The sequence below is a fragment of the Chiroxiphia lanceolata genome, chromosome 13 (genome assembly GCF_009829145.1).
Source record: "Chiroxiphia lanceolata isolate bChiLan1 chromosome 13, bChiLan1.pri, whole genome shotgun sequence".
Taxonomy (NCBI): Eukaryota; Metazoa; Chordata; class Aves; order Passeriformes; family Pipridae; genus Chiroxiphia; species Chiroxiphia lanceolata.
Genome location: NC_045649.1, coordinates 14,035,879 through 14,058,354, shown reverse-complemented (window position 1 = coordinate 14,058,354; position 22,476 = coordinate 14,035,879).

Genomic DNA, 22,476 nt, shown 5'->3' with positions numbered 1-22,476 from the left:
GCATGAGGCAGAACAGGTTATTCACTTTGGTAGCTTGGAAGCTTTGAGGCTTTGAACCCTGCATATTCTGCACACTGAACAGGAGTAAAGTAGCTAAACCCAAACCTCAGCTCTGAAATAGGGCAGAAAGGTTTCCCTATGGGGCAGAAAGGTTTCCCAGTATCTGTCCAAGCCCTAGAAGTGTTCACTCCTTGTGTTCCAAGTTTTGCTGTGGCTACTCCAAATAGCACAATTAATTTGTTCAAGACCAAATTGTGTGTGTGGTGTGAGGCTGCCCAGCTCCTGTCAGGACACAAGGGTCATAAAATCATAGAATGCTGAGGGGTTGGAAGGGACCTTGAAGACCATCCAGTCTCAGCCCCCAGCCATGGGCAGGAACGCCTTCCACTAGATCCAGCTTGGCCTTGAGCAGTGTCAGGATTGGGGCATCCACAGCCTCCCTGGGCAACTTCTACCAGCACCTCACCACCCTCACAGTGAAAAATTTCTCTGTAATATCTAACCTAAATTTCCCCTCTTTCAATTTATACTCATTACTCCTTGTCCTATCGCTACAGGATGGGATAGGGTAGGATAGGATAGGCTAGGCTTTGAGCCTCTCTGCCCATCCCTCGGGCACCCCCGAGACGAGGCACCCGCAGATCCCCACCCTTCTCTGGCCTCCCTTCTGACAGGAGCCGGGGAAACACCAGGGTACCCTCGGCCCCCGCCCCGGCGCTGCCCAGGCCGCCCCATCCCCTCCCCGAGGGTGTGTCCGCCCCATCCCCTCCCCGAGGGTGTGTCCGCCCCATCCCCTCCCCGAGGGTGTGTCCGCCCCATCCTCTCCCCGAGGGTGTGTCCGCCCCATCCCCTCCCCGAGGGTGTGTCCGCCCCATCCCCTCCCCGAGGGTGTGTCCGCCCCATCCCCTCCCCGAGGGTGTGTCCGCCCCATCCCCTCCCCGAGGTGTGTCCGCCCGGCCCGCGGGCGGGGGCGGAGGGAGGGAATATCCCCCGCTTTCCCCGCGGCCCCGGGTTTGGCTCCCGTCGGGATGGTCGCCAAGCCCTTACCGAAGCCCCCGGGCGAGCGGCACAGCTCGGGCGTGGAGCCGGACCACGGGCGCTGCCCCAGGAGCGGGACCAGCGCCCCGGGCTGTCCCAGGAGAAGAAGGATCAGCGCATCGCGCTCTTCCTCAGCGACTTCCACCAGCAGGGTATGGCGGGGGGCGGCGGGGCTGCCCGGGGCGAGGCGGTGGTGCCTGCCCGCCTGCCTGCGCTTCCCTGCCCGGGATGGGTGGAGGGAACAGCGGCTCCCGGCGGGAAGAGCCCCCGGGCCGGGAACGCGCCCTCGGGCAGCGCCGCCGGCACCGCGGGCTTCGCCCCCGAAGGAGTGGCTGGTAGCAGGCGCTCCGACTCCCAAGTCGGATTTCTCCGGATAAAGCGTTGTTTTAATTTCCTTTTATAATGCGGTCTTCCAACGTTTATACTTGGAAACATGTAACACGCGTGGCAATAAAGTCTGTTTTGTTTTAGAGACAAGGAGCACGTCCAGGAGACGAAGAAAGAGCTCGACTCGCCGTTGCGAACAGCTGAGAAGGCGTTTGCAGTGGAGCTGCTGGCGATGCCGGTTGCCAGCAGGAAAATGGAAAGACTTGCTCAGTAAGTGTGAGTGGCCCTGTCCTTGCGAGGGGTGCGGACAGGACTAGGGCAGGATGTGTCTGTGAGAAAATCTGTAAACTCGGGGACTTTTATGAACAAGTTTGCTTTGTCTGGTGAGTATTTTAAGCTAATCAGCAGAGCTGTTACCCTGCAGATGGTCAGTAAGCACTCTTGTTCAGGCAGACTGACCTGTGTGATGCAGGGTATAGAATTAATAAGTAACAGTGTATAGTCTGGAGCTTTTCCTACATATGCTCTAAAGTCCTACTTAACGTCTGAAAAAAGAATAATTATAAACCTAGTGCTTTCTGTGCATAGAAGCATAAGCACTTCTGTCCATCTGAATCTGTTCATCCTGGCCACAGAGATTTTTTAGTTTTTGTCAATTTGAAGCCGTTTACTACTGAGCCTTTCTCAACTAGTCATTTACCTGTGATGATGAGCAAATAAGTTTAATTTTAACTCACGTGTGTGCAGCAGTTTAAGATGTGGTGTATACTCAGCCTCAGATGTATATTTGGGTGAGAACTGATGTTTTTGGAAGCGACCTGGCAGCTGGAAATTGCAGGGGCCACACAAATATCAGACCTAAGACTCATGAAGAACATATGTTTGCTGTAAGCCTGAGTATGTATTTTGGTGTTTTTCTTGAGAAACTTCTGCCTAAAAGCATTAGATTTCTGGAATACAGCGTGTCTATGTGATTCTTCTTTGAATTTAAGTTATATACTGTGTGACTACACTCAGTATCCTTTCAAAGATTAAACATACTGAAATTTTCATTGTTTTGTAGGATGACTACAAAAAAATGCAACATATATACTAGCTAAGGTTAACTATTTAAGCCACTGTAATCTTGAATTACTTGTTCAGCTTCAAGGCCTTAAGATAAGAACTTGAAGATAAAAATTATGCAAATAATAGTATCTAAACAAGTTACACTTTCTTGAACTACATATTTGCAAGGAGGGAAGGAAGTGGCTCTTACTGCTGCAGTGGTGTGTGTTTTCAAATTTTATCACAGTTTACAGAATAGAATTCTCCTCTCCCTGCTGTAAATATTTCAGACAAAATATTTTGTTTGGCTGTGTGTTTAAATAGAAGATGATATTAAAAGACTAGAGAGCCAGCCACAGTGCAGTTATGCACATTACCTAAACTTTTAGGATCATCTGCTGGCAGAAATCCAGATGTTCATGCAAAAATCAACTGGTGTTTAGCCAATCTCACTTCTGTCACTTCCTTTCATGTGCTTTTTGTAACATAATATTTATTTACTGGGCAAAATCTGTTGATCTCCCCTTGTTGGATAAACACTATCTTTTAGACTGGAAGGTGTATATATGAGACAGGTGTTGGTTGCACAGAACTTGAGTATTAATATGTTTTGACAGCATGAAAGTCCTTTTAGAATGCATATTTGCCATTTTATATATATGTAGAACTGTATGTATATATATATGTGTGTGTGTGTGTGTGTGTGTGGCTTAACTGCTCTTTTTCAATTGGGAATTCTTACAGTATTGTTTCCTGCAAATACCTATCATTTTGCTTTCAAATGCCACTTCTTTTAACTGCAGTCTTGCATATAGGTTTTCAGATTTCCAAAACCAAGTCATTGGTTTTACTGGCCTCTGGTTTAAATGGGAAACTGAACCCTCTTTCCAGGTAAGACTGACCTTTGGTAGCTTATTTAGCTCACCTGAATTTGTGAATGCTGAAGAAAATTATTTTCAAATAAAGTAGCGGAGATTTGAGCCCAACAGGAATTCATCTGATAAGGATGTCCTCCCTGACTGAGATGCACTGTGATTATGTGAACCTGGACTAAAAAGCACCTCTAGCTGATGAAGGCATGGAGTTGTATTTCTCACTGAATGGTGCATAGTTCTGAACTTAGGGAATCAGTATAGATTTTGAAACAATACTTAATGGAAGAGAATATGTAAGGGAAGCATCTTTGCTCTGTTAGGACTAATAAATTGTTCTGTAATAAACACTCAATTTGGTTATTGCAGCCCTCTCTTACTTACTAACATCAGTTAACTCTTTTGTTCCTATATGTTGTTAGGTCCTAGGATATCATGTTTACCTCAGGAGGGCTTTTTCATGTGTGTACACACTAGATGTCTGTCCTGGAGCACTCCCTAATCCATTCTCTAATCCACTGTCTGTCTATCTTCATCCCAGCTAAAACTCCACATTAGAAGTAGAGGAAGAGGAATAAATAAAAATAATAATAAACCAAGAACAAACGAACAAAAAAAACCCCAAACAAAATAAAAAACTGATAAGTACTTTTTTTTTTTTTTTTGAGCTGTTTAAAATCCTTCTGCAAGTCACACTGGCAGAAGAGTAAAGTCTCTTACTTCTTATTGCAGTGCCACAAATCTCAGAGCCACTCCAAAGATACCTAACAGGTAAGGGGTTATAATGGGCTAATTAAAAGATGGAGTCTGCTTCACCATTGCCTCGAGCATGGAGCTAAAAAGGTTGATGTGCCAGCTGAGCTGCTTGCAAAAGCTCCAGGGGGTACTTAGCAAAGTGACCAGGTAGCTGAGCCCTTCTTAGCGAAAAGGAAGGTCCTTGGATAAGAAGCATTGCAATCAAGAACACAGCAGGGACTCACTCTCCCAAATAAGGTATGCCAGGCAGATCTTGCTTGGATACTGGGGGACCAGCTAATGGACACTCAGGCCCATCCTGGTCCCAGGCAAACTTTGCTTGGATACTGGTGAACTGGCCAGTGGGCAGTCAGGATCTGCCACAGGGAGGGTATTTAAGGCAGCATGCCAATGGCACTTTGTGGTGGTTGTAAACTCCTGTCCTGTGCTTTTAACAGTCACCCTCAGCTTTTCCTGATTTTCTCCCTTCTTTCTCTCTGCTCTTTTGTGTAACAAAATAGAGTTATCCTTTTTGGAATCCAGCATCTGGCCTCGTTTGTGGCTTAATCTCGCTTATGGGAAAGTTTTAGAACCTGGTTCCTCATCTAAGCAGATCAGAACAGGGTTTTTTGGCTTGTTCTTAATAAATAATTTTGTTAAATACCACAGGATTTCATGGAATATTCTGAGTTGGAAGGCACCCACAGGGATCATTGAGTCCAACTCTTAAGTGTGAGCCAAAGGAGCAACATCTCTACCTCAATTAGCCTGGGAATTTAGTGGTCTCTGACCTTAGAAGAGGAGCTGTACCTTAATCAACAAAAATGCATGTTTTCCTGAACTTTGCCGTTTTGACTGTTTTTCTCTTAAACCTGTAATCAGTTTAGTATCATAAAATAAGAGCAAAGGAAGCGGAGATAATTGAAAACAGCTGAATAGTCCACCTGAAGGACATTAACCAAATGAATCATATACGTGAAAAGGCACAATCAATAGAAGTTGTTTTGCTAGGAATTCAATTCAACTAAAGGATTGTTGAAGTAGAAAAATAACATGAGGTTATCTGTTAACTAGTGATAGGTGTGTCTTGTAGAGGGTGAAGACAATCAGCTGAGATCGTCCCCAGCCCCAAATTCCTGCCACGAAAGAGACACTAGATGGCAGACGTGCTCCACGAAAGAGCAGTCAGGTGAGATTTGAGTATAGGATCATGCTGTAATGAGGTGGACAGTTTTCTTGGAAGCAACTTTGGATGTTACAATGTATAAGTAGCCGAAGAAACTGTACTTCGGAGAGGATGTGTGGCGAATGATTCCCCGTGCTCCCGTCACGACGAATTAAAGGAACGTTTCATCCAAACGACAGCGTGTCTTTGTTTCGGTTGGTGCTGTGACTCAGATCGCGCTGTTCGCTGTGAGACCCCTTGGTGAGACAGACGCTTTCAGGGCATCCCTGGAGATTTCTCCGGCACAGCCTCCCTCAGCCACGGGATCATTGCAGGAGAAGACAAGGTCCCGGCCACAGGTAAGAGCATTCCTTTTCTGGTATGGTTAAAAGACCAGGCTCTGGGTTATTGCCCATAAGTGCATATAAAGTGCTGGACAAAGTGTATCAGGCTGCCAGTGCCTTATAGATACACATCGGGCACTTTATATATGGTTCTGTCTGTCATGTGGTCTCCTGATTCGGGGTTGATATTTTTGTCAGTTTACAGACTTGGTTTTAGACTTGGTATTGTGTGTATTGTAATTTCTATCTGGGTGTATTGCTACCCTGTCCCTTGATTCCCTTTGTAGAAGGTGCCAGCCAGTTATAATTACTCAGTGCCAATGGGAAGGTTGTCTGGGACTCATCAGGACAGACTAAAGCCGAGGGTGTGAGTGGCAGTGTAATCTGACTATTTGCAAGCACCTTCAGACTTGGGGCTTGGGGGACAATACAATTCAGCCTTGTAAAGTGGTACAACAAGTTAGTAAAGTTCTGAGGATAGATTGGCACTTGCATTGCATAGTCCCTACCATCCCCAGGACAGTGGGCAGGTGGAAAAGATGAATCATTTGATCAACCAGCAGTTGGCAAAGATTGGTTAAGAGGCTAATCTGGGGTCAGATCAGGCATTGCCACTTGCCCTGCCTAGGATCAGAATTGAACCACAATTAAGGAAGGCCTAAGCCTGTTTGAAATATTATGTGGAAGGCCTTATCAAATCCAGTGCAAGGAAGAAGACATGAGTTAATTAGGAAAAAAATGTTTGAGGCTATATGTAGTAGCTCTAGGGAAACAGTTGAATGAAATAATAAAGTGTTTTGGGGACTAGAGCTAGAGGAGTAGACTATGCAGTTCATTGTTTTAAACCTGGAGATTGAGTGTATGTTAGAGCTTTTTCAGGTCAGCCTCTGGAGGGGAAGTGGAACAGACCCTGCCAGGTGCTGCTGACAACCTTCACTGCCATCAAGGTCAAAGAGCATGGATTCACCATTCACGAGGGAAGAAAGCACCTGAGAAGGCTTGGACATCAGAACCAGGCAGACCCACTACTGTCAAGTTTTCCCAGCATTGATCTTTGATAAGTATAATAACTCTGCCTTAGACTGGCCATGGTCTCAAGCATGTTGTGGGTTCTCTGGTCTAGAGACCATGTATATAGATGATCATCAACAAATGGCTACATATAAAACCTCTACTGTGGTCTTACAAAGGGACACAATGATCTTAAAAGGCTGGCAGAATCCACACTATGGTGCAAGCATTTTGACTGAAGTTGTTGGAAAGGAAGTATGAGTAGGATGTAAAATACTTAATCCACCCCTACAAGAAAACTAAAAATTGCAACCCCAAATTTTTGTGAGAGATTCTTTGGTTCTTGGGGGTCCATCCTGTTCACCTTTTCTTAAAACTTCACATCCAGGATGGGCAGCGTGGCTGCGCAAAGGTACATTCACCTTCAAGAATTGGACTAGAAGAGATACAGTTGGGGCATTAGGATCAGGATCAGGGATTATGAACAGCATGGATTCTGAAATATTAATAAATAGATTGGAAAGAGTGACCAGCAATTTGAATCAACTGCAAAGTCCCCTAAAATGTTCCCTTTCAGCCCTAGGACCTAGTCGACAACTCACGTTAGAAGCATTACTCCCATGGGAAGAAACTAATGAAAATATCATCTGTTAATTGCAAAAGCTCCTGGGACAGCTCAGACCAATGTTTGTTTGGCTCTGAGTTGTATTCAGGCTCAAGCTTGGATACAAACAGTGATAGTGGCAATCATTAGGGAAGGTGAAGGTGGTATCTTATCAACTGAAGTTTGTGCAGTTATTTGGCAAAATGTGACACAATTTGAATAAGAATTGCAATTGTGGTAGTAATGAGTTAATTTGACCTCCTGATCCTACTACTGGTGTTGCTACAGCCTTTGTACTAACTGTACAAAAAGCTGAAATTAATAGGATCTACCCAATTATCACCTTAAGGGCAAGTCATGACAGAACTACACTGGAACCCTTGAGACATTGTTTGGGCCCTGAGAAAAGGAGATAAGTGGCAAACAACTGATGTAGAGGCATGCACTGTACAAGAACAACAAGGATTCATCTGAGAGCAATAGTATGAGAGCACAGGACATCTGTCTGGATACTGAACAAAGCATTTGTCATTTTGAGATGCACCCATTTGAAAATCCCAAAACCTGTGATTGTTTACATGAGGTAAAGGCTGTGCTTGCTTGAGGACCCCAAGCAGACTGTTGCATGCAGATAAACATATTTTAATGACCAGTAATCAGTCTGATTTCTGTGTTTGCAATTTTGTTAACACTGAAGGTTGATTTTCATTATGTAGCTCCAGTTGTTTCACACTCCTTGTTACGATGTGACTGTGTGTTATTTTGAGAGGTCCAGCCTGCCCTCATTGGAATGGACTATGCCTTGCTTGGAGATTTATTGCATCATGGAGACCTGCAGCAACTATGGAAGCAAATCCAAGAAAATGGATGAAAGACTCTAATTATGGTCCAGCATGATGTAGGAAAGATTGACCACATTCTCGAACAAGTGAAAGAAGACAGAAAGAACTACTGATGGGATGCTTTCATGAGAAAATCTCCCTCAGCAACTCAAGTTTTGAATGTGTTGATTTTGTTGTTTATAATAGTAATACTTGCAGTGGTCAGTTTTGTATTCTAGTATAAGTTAAGAACCTTAGCATCTCAGGTAATGAAGAATTCAAAAATAAAATACAATAAAAATATAAATAAAATAAAATAAAAAAAATAAAACTAAAGTAAGAAAAAGTAAAAAATAAAAGAATAAAATTATTTTATGGGCTGGGCAATTAGTTACTCTCACCAGGAGTATATTTTACTACTAGCAAAATTCAAATGTTTTTTTCAAATTGCTGATAGACTTCAATTGCAGACTTGGGCTGCAGACTGAAGTGTAGCTGCTCTGAAAATTCCAGGAAAAGGTGTAAAATGATGAGTGAAAAATGTCAAGGGTAATATTTGTTTAATGTGATTTCACTCATACGTTTATATCCAAAAATGTCTTTCTAGACCACCTGGGAGTTCTACTGTTGAGTCAGGTTAGCCCTTTCCTTTTTCAAATTTACTCCATTTTGTTTGTACTTCCCAAGTCTATTTTATTTTTCTCATTTTCTTTTGCCCTGCTGGTTTGTTCTTTCTTGACTTTATTTTTAATTAGTTAAACATAAGTGGCCTTTGACATAGCAAAGATTATGAAAACAGTGGGACATTGGTTACTGCTTTGAAAGAGTAAGGCAAATATTTTGGTGTTTGTTCTCCTTTGTCTGTTACCTCTCTCCTGGGGTTGTATTGTCAGTAAGTGAAGTAAAAGAGCCACTTGAAAGGGGGAAAGAGAGTTTATTTGGAATCTTTCTTAGTTTTCTGTGTATTATTAGGGCTAAAAGCCCTAATAAATCTTAGTTCCATTGTGCTATGCAAAGCTACAAATGTGTAATGAGAACATCTGAAGTTTACAACATTAAGCATTATGCCAGACCAGACCTGGCAGGGAGATGGTACTTAATTTTATGCATGCAGATCAACCACGAGAGATTTTGAGCCAGCATCTAATCATGTTTAACATCTCATGAAAATCTGTCCTCTCACAATGGAAACTCCTATGTGGAAACTGGCCTACTGGAAATCTCTCCTTTTATAGCCATTTGAAGACCGGGGGGGAGATGGGGATCTGAAATCTGAAAGTGTTTCCCAGCTCTGGTGCCTGTCCAGCACTGTAAGCTTGAGAATATAACCTTTCACTTGTTTTAGACATTGTCATATCCAGTACCAAATGTGGCCAGACTGTGCATGTTTGGTCTCCTTTTGAGATTTGTGTTGTATTTCATTTGGAACTGCAGCATTTCGTGATGAGCAGAGGTGGTGGCTGTTGAGATGGTCAATCCTGTTGCACATGGGCAGTGTGGCTCCCTGAAAAATGAAGGCATGCAAACTGTTCCTTTGCTTGACTCCAACCAAAAGTTATTGAAGAGATTCTGCTATTTAACTAAAGCTCAAAGTTTGGCTACAAGAATGTGCAAAATAGTCCCAGAATCCTGCATCTGTCTCTGCATTTCTCTGTAATGGGTACAGATTGACCTCAAAGAGGTTCAATGCTAATTCCTTAGAGATTTAACAGAAGGTATAAGATCTATACTTGTGTTGCCTTCCTAGAGAAAGCTCTTTGGGAATTAACCATTGCTACCTGTCACAGGGGAGAAGTATTAAGTGCCTCCTGACTTGCATGAAGGGGTCTTAACAGATTGTTCAGAGAGGTTGTAGCTGGAAAAATTTAAGGTCCAGCTGGATGGGTCTCTGAACAACCTGATCTAGTTGAAGGTGTTCCTGTTCATTGCAGGGGGCTTGGAGCTCGATGAGCTTTAAAGGTCCCTTCCAATCCAAACCACTGTGTGATCTTTGGAATTCTGTCTGCTGGAGCAGAACAGGCTACTTCTGGCCTTCCACAGTTTGAATACAATCCAGCATGATTTACAAAACACAGGAAATGAGCAAGTACCACAGAAAATAACAGGATTCACAGGCTGTGTACGTGAAATGTACACTGGATTGCTAAAACTGGAGGGTTTTATTCATGGTGCTGAAGATATACTAATCTGTTTTGTACTCAGTCACAATAGCCCACATGTTAATGTGGACTTTGGGCCTCAAAAATCAAGGATGGAATAGGAGTTCTACTTTTGGTAAGGCCTTAACATATCAACGAACCAATAAATCCTCAGTTTCCTCCAGCAAGTCAGTATCTTGAATTTGGAAAGCAGCCAATAGTCACTTGTCCTGCTTCTGCAGGTAAAAGCCAGGTGGTGGTGTACTGAGGTTGAGCACTTCATGTTCATCTCCATGGAAATGTTTATATTCTGATAGAGCATCCTCCATGAAAGAAAGCTGATAACAGAAACACCAATTCAGTTGTAATGAAGCCACTATGGTTTTCCCTGTTGCAGGAGCAGAGTTTTTAAGAAATCCAAACTTCAGGCTGTTTAAATAATTTAAAATATAAACTCCATACTTGGAAGATTACAGAGATGACAGTTAAAATCAAAGGAAACAATCTGATTTCTTTTTAGCAGTGACCAACCGTAGTCACTGACACACTTTTCAGTGTATTCTAAGGTACTTGAAAATGTGGGCTATGAAGACTGTAAACAAGGACACAGAGATAAGAAGCTTCTTTACCAGCCCTATTCATTCCAGAGCCTTTATTTTAAGTAGTATAGTAAAGCTGCTGTGACTTGGTTTGAGCAGTCTTCTCCTTGGAGACCTATGATCTCCCTTCTATTCTATGGAATGTATACAAGGAAAGCTGCTTGAGCAGAACAGTTCTCAGCATTGGAGCCTCTGGGACCATAAGAATTAATTTATGCACTATTCCCAAGAGCTCTGTGTTGGTATTTTCCAAATCACTTTCTTTAGAGTAGTGCAGTTTTCAAGCATAGTCAGCATTGCCTTGTCTCTCCCATTAAAATGATCTCAGGGAAAACAGGCTGAGTTTGGAATGAATCCTTTTGGAAACATCACTACACCAGGAGTTGATGGTGAGACTACTACCAGCTTGGCATTAGTCATGCACAATTGGAATTCTGCATGTTAGCAATGATGTGTTCTAGACAGAAAGAAGGTGAGTGATGACACTGTAAGAAAAGGTACGAAGAAGGCTTAGCCTTGATTTGTTCTGGCTACCATAAAAGGCAAAATGAAGTAATCTATGTTTGGGACATAAATGCTGGAATTAAATTGGACATAATGTTGTCTTGAATGAACTGATGAAAATTAAAAAGAAATTCCACAAATAAGAAGTTTAAAAAAATGGACAGTGCCTTTTAAATGATAAAGGGCTTCTGCTACAGTGCAGAAATATGAAATAGTTGACATTTAAAATGTCAACAGTTTCAGTGTTTACCAGAGGAGTTCTGACATTTTAATAGTGACCATTTGAGCTTTTATTTGTTTTAAATGCCTCACTTAAATTCTTTTAGCAAATTATGAGCAATCTGGTCATCTTTGAAAAGTGGCATCCTCTTTTGGGACGACAGCTGTGGGGGGAGCAGAGCTCTTAATTTTGATGGCTACAGCCTGGGAAATAAGGTCAGCCAAAGATGGGCACTTATTTCCTGTGCTTGCATTTGCATTTTGCTCTGGGCGGGAAGAAAAACTGAGCACGGGGTAATTATTTCTTTTATTTTTTAATTTTTTTTTCCTATGAAAATATGATGTGGATGAAAACCTTTGTTTAATGGTCAAAAGCAGTAGGCTGAGCCTTGGGAGATCTCATTCCTTGCTGAATTTGTCTGGCTGGCTGCCTTTTGCGAAGTCCTTCCCTCTCTGTGCCTTGGTTTTCATGGTTTAAGAAGTTAAGTAATAGTCCCTTTTTTTCCAAAAAGCATTTTGAAGTCAGTTTTAGGAAGAAATTAATTTTTGTGACATTTGTAGAGACTGCAGAGGCTTCTCAAACCATTTAGAAGACAACAGTTGTAGTTTCACTATTGAGAACTTAATCTGTGCTCAGCTATTCAGTGTCTTATGACCACTAATGAAGGGCTTATACTGAAAAGTTTTTGCATTATAATTTTTAATGTAAACGACACTGAATTAACCCTTCTGTTAGGAAGACACTAAAAAAATCCAATAATTAATTTGGTACCATTCTCACTTCCAGCTCATATACTCATTTTGCTTATACTTCTAATACAGTTTCTGCAGTATTTTATTGGCACCTGAGTGCTCATTTTAGCTCAACAAAGGAAAATGTCTGGTGTAAGGATCCATTCCACAAGGTTTCATGTCTATACCATATGCACAGTAAAAGGAATCTCCATCCCTAGTTTCATATGAGGAAGTGAAGTACTTGTGAAAGCCTTTTGGCTGAAGAAAACTGCACAGCATAACTTGCCAAAGGATGCTTATTGTCCATGAAACTTCACTTGGTTGCAGCTTTTTCTGTAGAATAAGGAATTTCTGTGAATGCATAGTATATTTTGGTTGTTGCTATTCTTGGCTTTCTTCATAAAAGAAACAACCTAAACTATTACTGCTATTTATAAAAGTACTTTGTGACCCTATGCCATGGTGTTGAATGGATTTCATGACAGTTTTTTAATCCAAAAATTTATCGTTGGAGCTTGATAAAAGCTGGTAATGGCAATTCTGTCTCTATTTTAAAAATATCTATTAAAGTTCATTGGTGTAGAACCAGTCTAAGAAAACAATTAGATTCCTCTCATAACTTCCAAAATGTTTGTGTTTTTTCTTAAATGGGCTTTTTTTAAAACCAAACCAACCAAACAAAAAAACCCCCAAACCCGAAAAACATGTGTTCTGGAGATTTTATTTCTTTTGTTATAATTTAGAGTTTATTCAGAGCCTGCTAAGGCATTGGGAGTCCTGACTGAGACACTGCCAAAATAACTCATTTGCTTCCTTTAAATAGAATATGTGGTGGGAATTTTCTGGCTTCTGTTCCTACAGGGATGAGTAAGATCCTTCAGCTGTGCTCAGCTGATGGGTTTATGTTGGATCTTACAATATTTCAGTCTTCAGAAGGAAATCCCCCATGAAATTTAAGATGGTGTTCTTTACCCTTTGAGATGAACACTATTCAATAAGGGACCTGTGTCAGCCACATCTAATTCCATGAACAGAAGAATTTATAATGGTTTCTATTTCATGGCATATCAGTTTGCTGCATACCTTAAATATTGCACCACCACCTTGAATTAAAAGGTGTGTGAATGATGGAAATAAACACGATGTTTTAATTTTACTACTTAGATGCTGTTAGCAAATGGAAGGAAACATTGAAGGCCAACTGTTTGCTTTCTTACTCAAACCCAAAAGAAGAACTTGTAACCCAAAACATCTAACCTTGATTCTGGGAAACCTAAGTTTATTCAGTGCCGTGGAAGACTCATTCAGTCTCCTCACTTCTGCCACTTCCACACAGAGCAGCTGCTAAGGAAAATGGAAAAAATGTACTTCTGAAGACTGGGTTAGTCTGAGCAACACCATCCATTTGGTTGGAGATCTTTGTTTCTTTTCTGTTCTGTCATCAGGGCCAAACATTCTACTGAACCCAAATGCAGGGTCTATGGCAGAATGTTTAATAAAATTAATAATTTCTGAGGATTTTTCCCCTACAAAATATCAACTGCAGTCATGTGTATATGAAAAGGGCAAGCAATGGTTTGGCTTAATTTACTGTGGTCTTATCCTGACGTAGAGAGCTGTTATCTACAATGAGAGACCTTACCAAAACCTACTTTGGTATTTTCTTTCTATCTTTCCTGTTATGCTAAAGCAAGTGCATTAAGATTTTCTTTTAAATGAGTTTATTAAATATATCATTTTTAATTTTGGTTCAAGATTGAAGATTCAAGTATCTGTTCTGTATTCCACAAGTATGCTTTCAGTTGGCATTAATAAGACATATGTGCACATTTATGGGCATAGTGCTTCAAATAATCTTTTATGAGTTAAGAGACACCACATGAAAGGCTATTATCTCTGACTCAGCTGTGAGAATATTTTTAAAGCAGCATTTACCAAACTTTGATCCACAGATGTATATCTGTGTTTTGAAGACTTCTTGGTTTTGTCTGCTAAGTTACAAGATAAGAGTTTAAAATCTTTGGCTTGGCATAATTTCTTTGCTATTGTTGGGATAGGAAGCTGCACTATTACAAATAGGCATGTAGCTGGTTCCCAGTACTAACTATACAAAAAGATTTGCAAGTCCCTGCTGTACAAAGTTCAATATGAAATGTCTTCCCTTGGTGACCAAAAGCCTGTGTTCAACGATCTGAAGCTTGCTGTGGATGTAACTGGGATCAAAACTAGGTATGTCTTATAGGTCCTGCTAAATGATCTCACTGGGAAAGTACTCCCTTGCCAGAATTGCTGTCTAGAGACAGAGGGAATACAGGGAGGATGAATCTATCAAGCTGTGATAAAAAGTCCTGGAATATTCAAGTGTGCTAAAAGAGATTGACAAAACAGAGGTGTCTATGTGAGGTAGAATGTGGTAGATGAGAAGGGAAATGTAATGGAGAGATCTGAATGGGAAAACAAAATTAGTATAGCAGTAGGCAAATAGCTGGTATTCATGCACACATCTTGAAAAGACTGAAGAAAATGAGGTGAGAACTGAAGTGAGGCACCAGTGTCCCAGTTTCCTCAGAAGAGACTGTGGGGAATATCTGTGTGAGTGTTAGATGAGAACAGCAGATGGTCATCTGGATGTGCAGGGCAAAATAAAAGCTGAAGGTGAACCACCTCTCTGAGAGGAATCAATGGAAGGCATCAGAAACGAATCTTGACATCCATCCTCTAATTTCTTTAAAGAGAAGGGAAGCTGGGTTTGCACCTTCCCTCCCCTTCCAAGCAACAACAAACACTATAGCCTCTGGCTCTGAAATAATCTTAAAAGCCTGTAGATACATTCTCGTGCCATGTCATAATTCTAGTTCTGTTTGAAATCGTATGTGACTGGCCACAGCATCCCTGAAGTGAAAGCTGTGTAACTTCTGTGTGTCTTTCTGGCAAACCCAATTAGTCTGCCTCTTTCTTAAAGAAGAGCTCGTAGCTTTGCCTTCTGCACAGCCCGCAGGGAGCAGTCCCTGTGTGTGCAGTGTAGTGAGAGGAAGGTCATTTGGACCCATTTCTCAAAGAAAAAGCTGTAACTGAGTCTGTTCATACTGCTTCTCCCATGATGATCCCATTTCCAAATCGCTGGGAAATGCAGCTGTGCTGCCCTGTAGGTGTGAGTGCCCGGTGGTTATGAGGGGAACAGACAGAGATGGAGTTGAATAACTTGTATGGAACACACATACAGCACATGCTGATTAATTGTGCTGTGTCAGTGGCCTTGAAATGCTGCTGGAGACGCTGTGGTGCCTGCAGGTTTTCCCAGCAGCTCCAGTCTCTGTCATGGAAAGATTAATGCTGTGAGACACGGGACATAAGGGTATAAACTGACCTCATATGCCCCATGATGACTTTTAGAATTGGTAGATAAGCTTGCTCTCCAGCTTTCTTGCTTTTAATGAGCTATTATCTTCCTGCAGGATCCTGCAAATAGTGCAATGACTTCTCAGTAATGCACAGGGGCTAAAATGGTGTCCTTTTATGGTAATCTCTTAGATGTGACACAGTTTTCAGTAAGGAGTTAATGCTGAAAGATTATTGCTACTGCTAGAGTGGATCACACAGGCAAATTTCCTTTTTTGTCTTTGGTTTTAAAATCTAGAAGAGAGGAAAAAAACCCCTTGAAGCAAAGATTCTGATGACATTAACACCTACACGACCTACTGATGACAGGGAAAAGGGGGAGTCAGCCTATTCCCCCAGCCAGAAAGACATGAATACAGCAGCTGTAATGGATCCTTCTTACTCATATTTTCAAAAAGCCTGATCTAGACCAAACCCTCTAGAGCCAAAGCTGTGCCTACAATGACTCCTAAAACTCAGGAAAGTTTAGTATGAGGGGACTGAATGTTGAAAAAGAGTTTTCATTTCTGAGCACACTTTTGTCTCGTTTAAATACATATCTTCTTGTGTTATTTGTTCTTTTGACTTCAGTTTGAACAAAATTAGCCTGATATAGGAGGGCTTTTGCTTAGTTTTATGTGCATTTTTATAACCGTCATATTCCTTTGGTGCAAAAGTGCTTATCTCCCTATTAAAATTAGGATTTAAGAACAAATAAGGCTTTCTAAAATAAAAAAAAATTACAAAATATTTTAAGGATATCCATTTAAAATGTCATGTGTTGGGATACCACTTGATTAGATTTTGCCTGTCTTTACGGATATAGTGTTAAAAGTTCTTTTCAAAACTAAATATTATATTTGTGTGACTGGTGCTGTGAGTTCTTTTCCTGTTAACAACAACTTATGAGAATTTTTCTGATATATAAATATGTATTTTAGTTGTGGAGACTTCAAAATGTTGACGATGGGGGGAAATACCTGTAGCAGTGTCTCTGAAATCTGTAAAGATTTCCTTGCTTGCTGATGTCCTCTCCCAACTATCTTCTGCAAAGTGTGCAGATAGGTGTCTGCAGATAGGTTGTCTTAAAGCTGTTTACCCTGGTAGTGAATAGATGTATAGAGAAGAATAGGAAGGATACAATTCTTAGCAATCCAGCCTTTGATTTCCAGGCTTTTCAGGCTCAGCTGGTGTGGATCTTTCTAACACTGGAGGAAAAAAGTTAGAGGAGGTGGATAATGGCTGCTAGTTTAGTTCCCTATCCCATTTAATCTGTTGTGTCTATTGTTTCCTCACCTGCATGTAAGTCCTGTGTCCTTCCATCATGTTATAAAAGGGTCCTACTAGTTGAGTGAACAAGCAGCAAAGCTGTGACTTGTCTGGTAGTAAGTAGAGCTTTGTTTTGAAGTCACATGTTTTTTGAGTAATCATTTTATCCAGAGCCCTGCAGGAATATCTACTGTTTCTGCTTTGGCTCAAATGTACATTTTGCTCTAATAGTTTTAAAATAGACTGGACTGGAAGCTTTCCTGTTTGACTGATGTCTTGACTTGGATGTCAGTGCATCCCTTCCTTAAACAAGAGGACCTTAACTGATTTGAGTCAAACCCCATTAAACTTTTGAGGTGATGGTAAAATGGCTTCCTGATGCTTTAAGCTTTTGCATCTTGCTTCCATTATTAGAGGGGTCAGGTTTAGCTTTGAATAGAATGATCTTGGTATAGTCTTATCTTTCTGAAGATGCTCTGTTTCCAGCTTATTCAGGATGTCAAAAATTCTGGGCAGAGGAGAGTTTTTGAATAATCCACCAGGAGAAAGCACTGATAAGATATGAGAATAACCATATGTGTAAACTGCTAGGTAGGTGACCATCAGAGCTGGCAGAGAAGGCATAGTGAAGAATTGGAAGATGGGAGTTAAAACTTCTAAAAGGCTTTGTGTGTGTGTGTGTGTATGTGTATATATACAAAATTATCTGCTGAATTCTGAGGGATATTTAAAATGTCAGGACACTTTTTTTTTAGAAGCGCTGACAATGAAGTTTGTGGGGACACATTCTGAGACCCTATTTAGGCCAGGAGAGTTCTTACCACAGTTTAAGTTAGGAAATATTGACCCAGTCCCCCCATTCAGCTCCACACTGGCAGATAAGCTTTGTCAGGGATTGAGAGCCTCAATAAACTGAGAGGCAAACCCATCCATGAGGTGACTTCATTGAAGTCAGTGAGTTACAACAGCCCACAGGAACATTCGGCACAAAATTAATTTCTATGTAACTAACTAGTTTTATTAAAGTGGTAGATTAATGTGACTTAGTTTTTAAATCTCATGGTCTATTATCTTGTCTTCTCAGCTCTGTTTACTTCAACAGGAGCTGCCATTCTGGTCAACAGTAAGTAGTGTGTCTCTATGGCAACTTTCAACAAAAGAATTATTTATTTGTATACACACACACACATTTTGTACCTCTTGTATACCTTCAGAGACATGATTGAATCACTGCAAAGAACAATTTATAGTTCTGTCTTTTAAATGAATCACGCTCTACCCTGTTTCAGGCCCACCAAGGGACAATACTAAACAACTGAGACTTGTGCACAGAAGAAGAAACTGTGTTGTGATGCAGGAATGTTAGATGTGGATGGGGTGATATACACTGATTCTTTACTGAACACGTCTAAGTTCAGAGACATCAAGCTGTGTACATTCTTGTCCCTTTTATTCTTTGGAATTTGAATGAGCTTAACAAACTTATTATAGGCTAATACATTTACAAATGTGTGGAAAATATTAGAGTTTGTCACCTTCAACTGTATGTGAGAGAAAAGCAGTATTATCCAAGTAGAAGGCTGCAACTGAAATGAATCAAGAATAGCAGCTGTGTATAGTGTATTAATCAGAAAAGCTAAGAAACTGTATTAAAGTCACTGTTTTTTCTTTGGAGGTTTCATAGAATTTCTATGAACAAGCTGATTTCTGTGAAGGAACGAAATACCACAGTATTTGCTTTATAGGGGAAGAATAAGACATGGCAGGATTACCTAAACCTATACCACGAGTCTAAATGTACTTTCAGGAAACATTTTTGACAGGGTGATGTGGATTAAACTGTACATAATACTTGTTCCATGTAAAGAAAAGAAAAATCTTCATACTGTTAGGCATTTCAGAGTCTTATCTAACCCCAGATTTTGGTATGGGTGGGATATGCTAGAAAGAAGTGCTTCCTGAGGCTAAAAGTGCTTATTTTTTTTATTGCTCAACAGCTCTCCTCTGCCTCTAGATATTGTTGTCTAAACAGTTTTGTAATAAAGAGCCCCAGTAGGTAATGTCAGGTTTGTTTATTATCATTACTCCTAAAATTTTTTTGGTGTTATTTTTGTGAAAGCCAGGCAGTGTCACTAAAAGCCCTATGGTGCTTAGAATCCCTGAAAATGAGTCAGCCTTAAATAATTTGTAACAGACAACCACTGCTCTATTTTCCAAATATGTGAAAACTATTAGCAGTTGCTGCACAAGTTAATTTGACTTTTAATTGCATGGTGTTTGTCTGTGAGCCAGAAAATATATAGAGCAGGCTTTGTTTATTGTCACATTATCCACCAAAAGCATGTGCCTGTCAGCTTACCCTGAGGATAAACACCAACTTCTCCAGCAATGATTCTTCTTTTGGGAATCCTACTCTGTGGTGGAGCTGCAACTTTTTTTAGAATTTTGCTACATCAGAAATGACATGTGGCCTGGCTTACATACAGGTAGCAGAACATGGAGAAAAGGATGTTTGAGTTGCAGTAAAATTGCCTCTCGTGTAATTTTTGCCATTTTGTGAATGTTTCCCAGGCATCTGTGGCACTGTGTCTTAGGGGGCAAAGTCATGATGTTTGTGCACGTTGCACATCAACATAAAGCAATATATATGTGTTGTGAGACTGGTTTTAGTAGCAGTCCTGAAATTATTACTTCTCTTCCTTCTAGCCAGTTAGTCATGCCCCACAGGAGCTTGTGAGATGTCTGATTTCAAAGACAGGATTACTGCCAGGGCTCCTTTTTGGGGCAGTAAAATCAATCTGCAGCTCAACGTAGCCCTTGGTAGTTCACTTGTCTTCATGTCTGTGTACAAGTTTTATTTATCCAGAAGACAGTGGTCATTTTGTTTTACAGGTTATTGTTGTTCTTGTGCTTCAGATTTTCTTGCCAGGTCAGAGGCTTGAAATTCTTTGCCCATGTATAGCAGGAGTGCATTTTCTTTCTGTGTTTCTAAACCCTTTAAACATTTTAATCTGTTGACTTGGGAACAATTAATAATGTCTTGGTAATAAATTTTGAGAGATATTTGACAAGAAAAGTGCTATTTATAGAAAATATATTTCATAGTCCATAATAAACCTTATTTATAAATGGTTGGGGCTTTTTTCCTACAGAATGCAGTCTAATATTGCTAAGATGGGGGAAGGAAAGTTTCCTTTTAGAATTCTAATAATGCTGCCCCAGATTAAAAAAAACCCCATGTAAAAATCACTCCAGCAACAACTAATGAAAAACTGTAATCTACTCGTTACCACAATTATATGTCAATAATCTGATGCTTGTATAGACCTGAAGACATTTTTCTGGGGGTCTATATGTGCTTTTTCTTTGGTTCAAGTGAGATCACAAGACGAGTCCCTTTGTTTTCTTGCAGTGTCATACTTCTTTCAGGAAAAGTAACATAGGGTAGGGGATTCCTTAAAAAATTTTGGAAAACATTTTCACATATTTTTGGCCAAGATCTGTACTGTAGTTGACAGAAGCATAAACTGGAGATGCTGTTCTACTGCCTCAGCTCTCAGGCTAACAGTACAAGTTTGTTTACTATTTTAAGATAACACAGATAAGATAATTTGGCAAAATATAGCCAAATTGAATGTGAAATTACAACAGTAACTAGAGTTTCAGATTAAAAGTTCAGAAAGTCATTTGCTGCGTTCTTGAATTGATGCCTTTTTCAAGTATTTGTGTAAAATATAAATTTTATAATTCATAAGATTTAAACAAAACAACTAATCAGAACAATGTCTAAAGTTCTTCAGAGTTAATAGAAAAATCATCATAAATTGTTGGAAGCTCTGCTCATCAGCTTCATTTATTAGGCTGTAAAACACAGCTGTCAAGCTATTAGTGGCTCACAAAACAACCTCTCCACCCCTCCTTTTGTTCCTGGTATGAAATTTCGGCCAAACAGATAAAACCCTTGAATCCAAATATTGTTTGAAGTCCTTCCTCATTAAGTTTTCCTGCAGATTTTTTTTTTATTCTTTGAAATGCTTATGGTAAATGTATGTTTATTTATCTGTGTCACTCAGGAGTACTTGTGTTTCCAGAGTGTCCACATCAGAAGATAGGCCTGCAATTAGTGCTTGTCACCACTTCCTGCTTTTTCAAGAGAGTTGATGTTGAAGAAAGTAAGATTTGGTGGGTCAGTTGGGATGTTATTCCATATAAAATGTGAACTTATCATACTGTAACTGAGACTCATAATTAAAGGATCTAGTTGATGAAGAGCAAAGGCAAAGATTCCAGAAAGCAATTAAACCTATTCAAGTTCTGAATCTTTAGTGCTGTCTGGTGATGCTTTTTTCTACTGACTGCAGATAAAGTCCATATGTGTTCACATTCATATTTAAATGCTGAGCAGGATCGTGCTTTTAGCACATCTCCTATTTGTGTCTCCTCATATGTTTGGGCAAGCATGGAGTGATCTTGGAGCAGTGTTCCATGCTCCTCTCCTGCAGAAGGTTGTGGTCACACTGTTTTTCAGTAATATATTAGATATTTGCTTTTTCTGTGACTTAAAATAATATGTGACACAAACCCCAATGCAGGGAATGTTGTCTGTGCTTGTGAGTTCACTTTACAAGGCTGTGCAATTGCACAGCTTTGTGGTCCTAAATTATTCCATAGTAGTTTAACACATGCTATTGATAGAGTAGAACTTTGCCCCTCAAGAGCTTCTTCCAGTCTTTGAGCCAAAAAAAAAAGAAAAACAGCTTTCATGTTTGCAGAGGCTTGTAAACTCAAAATTTCATGTTGAATTCCAATGGATATTCATGCAAAATGTTTCCCTGTACTTCCTCTACCCTCATTTTATTTGGCTTTGGGACAACTTCAGAATGGCCAAGCCTGAGAATTTTCTGCAAATCTTCTGAATGCCTTTACTAGACAGATCTGGGTGTGCTCCCACAGCTGAACTGGAGTATATTTCTGGGTTGATAGTATATGGAAGTATTATTTTTGTAGAAATTTTGGAAATAATGAAAGAGCCCTCCCTAGGGATTGTACTAACTAGGGTCAGTGGATTTGAGTTTATATTAATTATAGTCAGGTTTAATATAAGAATTTTGTCTTGGCATAAACATGTATCAGTCTAATTGCCACTGATTGGGCACAGAAAGTGCATAAACAAGAATTAATGAGGAATTTATAACTCCATATACTTGAATCACAATAGGGATGGGATTGGAATAAAGTGTTTCCTGAGAGCTGGAGATAGCTGGAACAACAGTTCAGATTTATTTACAAAGTCCCTTTTCTATGGAAGTCCTCTCACAAAGAAGCTTTCTATAAATCAGCACATTGCATTGCTTGACATCAGGCTACTCTTGTTTTTTGTATGTTGTATGCATGTATAATCTGTATTAATAATTATATATAGAAAAAACACTGCAGCAACTTCAGCATCAGAAATTACTTTTCTTTCTTGAATATTTATTAAATACCTTAAATTTGGTATGGTATTTAATGTTTAACATTAAATCATGGGAAGGACTTGTACAAGGGTCAAAATACTGCAATTGCACATACATTTTCCTGCTGGAAGATGTTTGACATGTTTTTATACATCTTGAAAACATTCAAATAAGATCAGATACAAGTTTTTGAAAATGGTAGCTTTTAGATCAG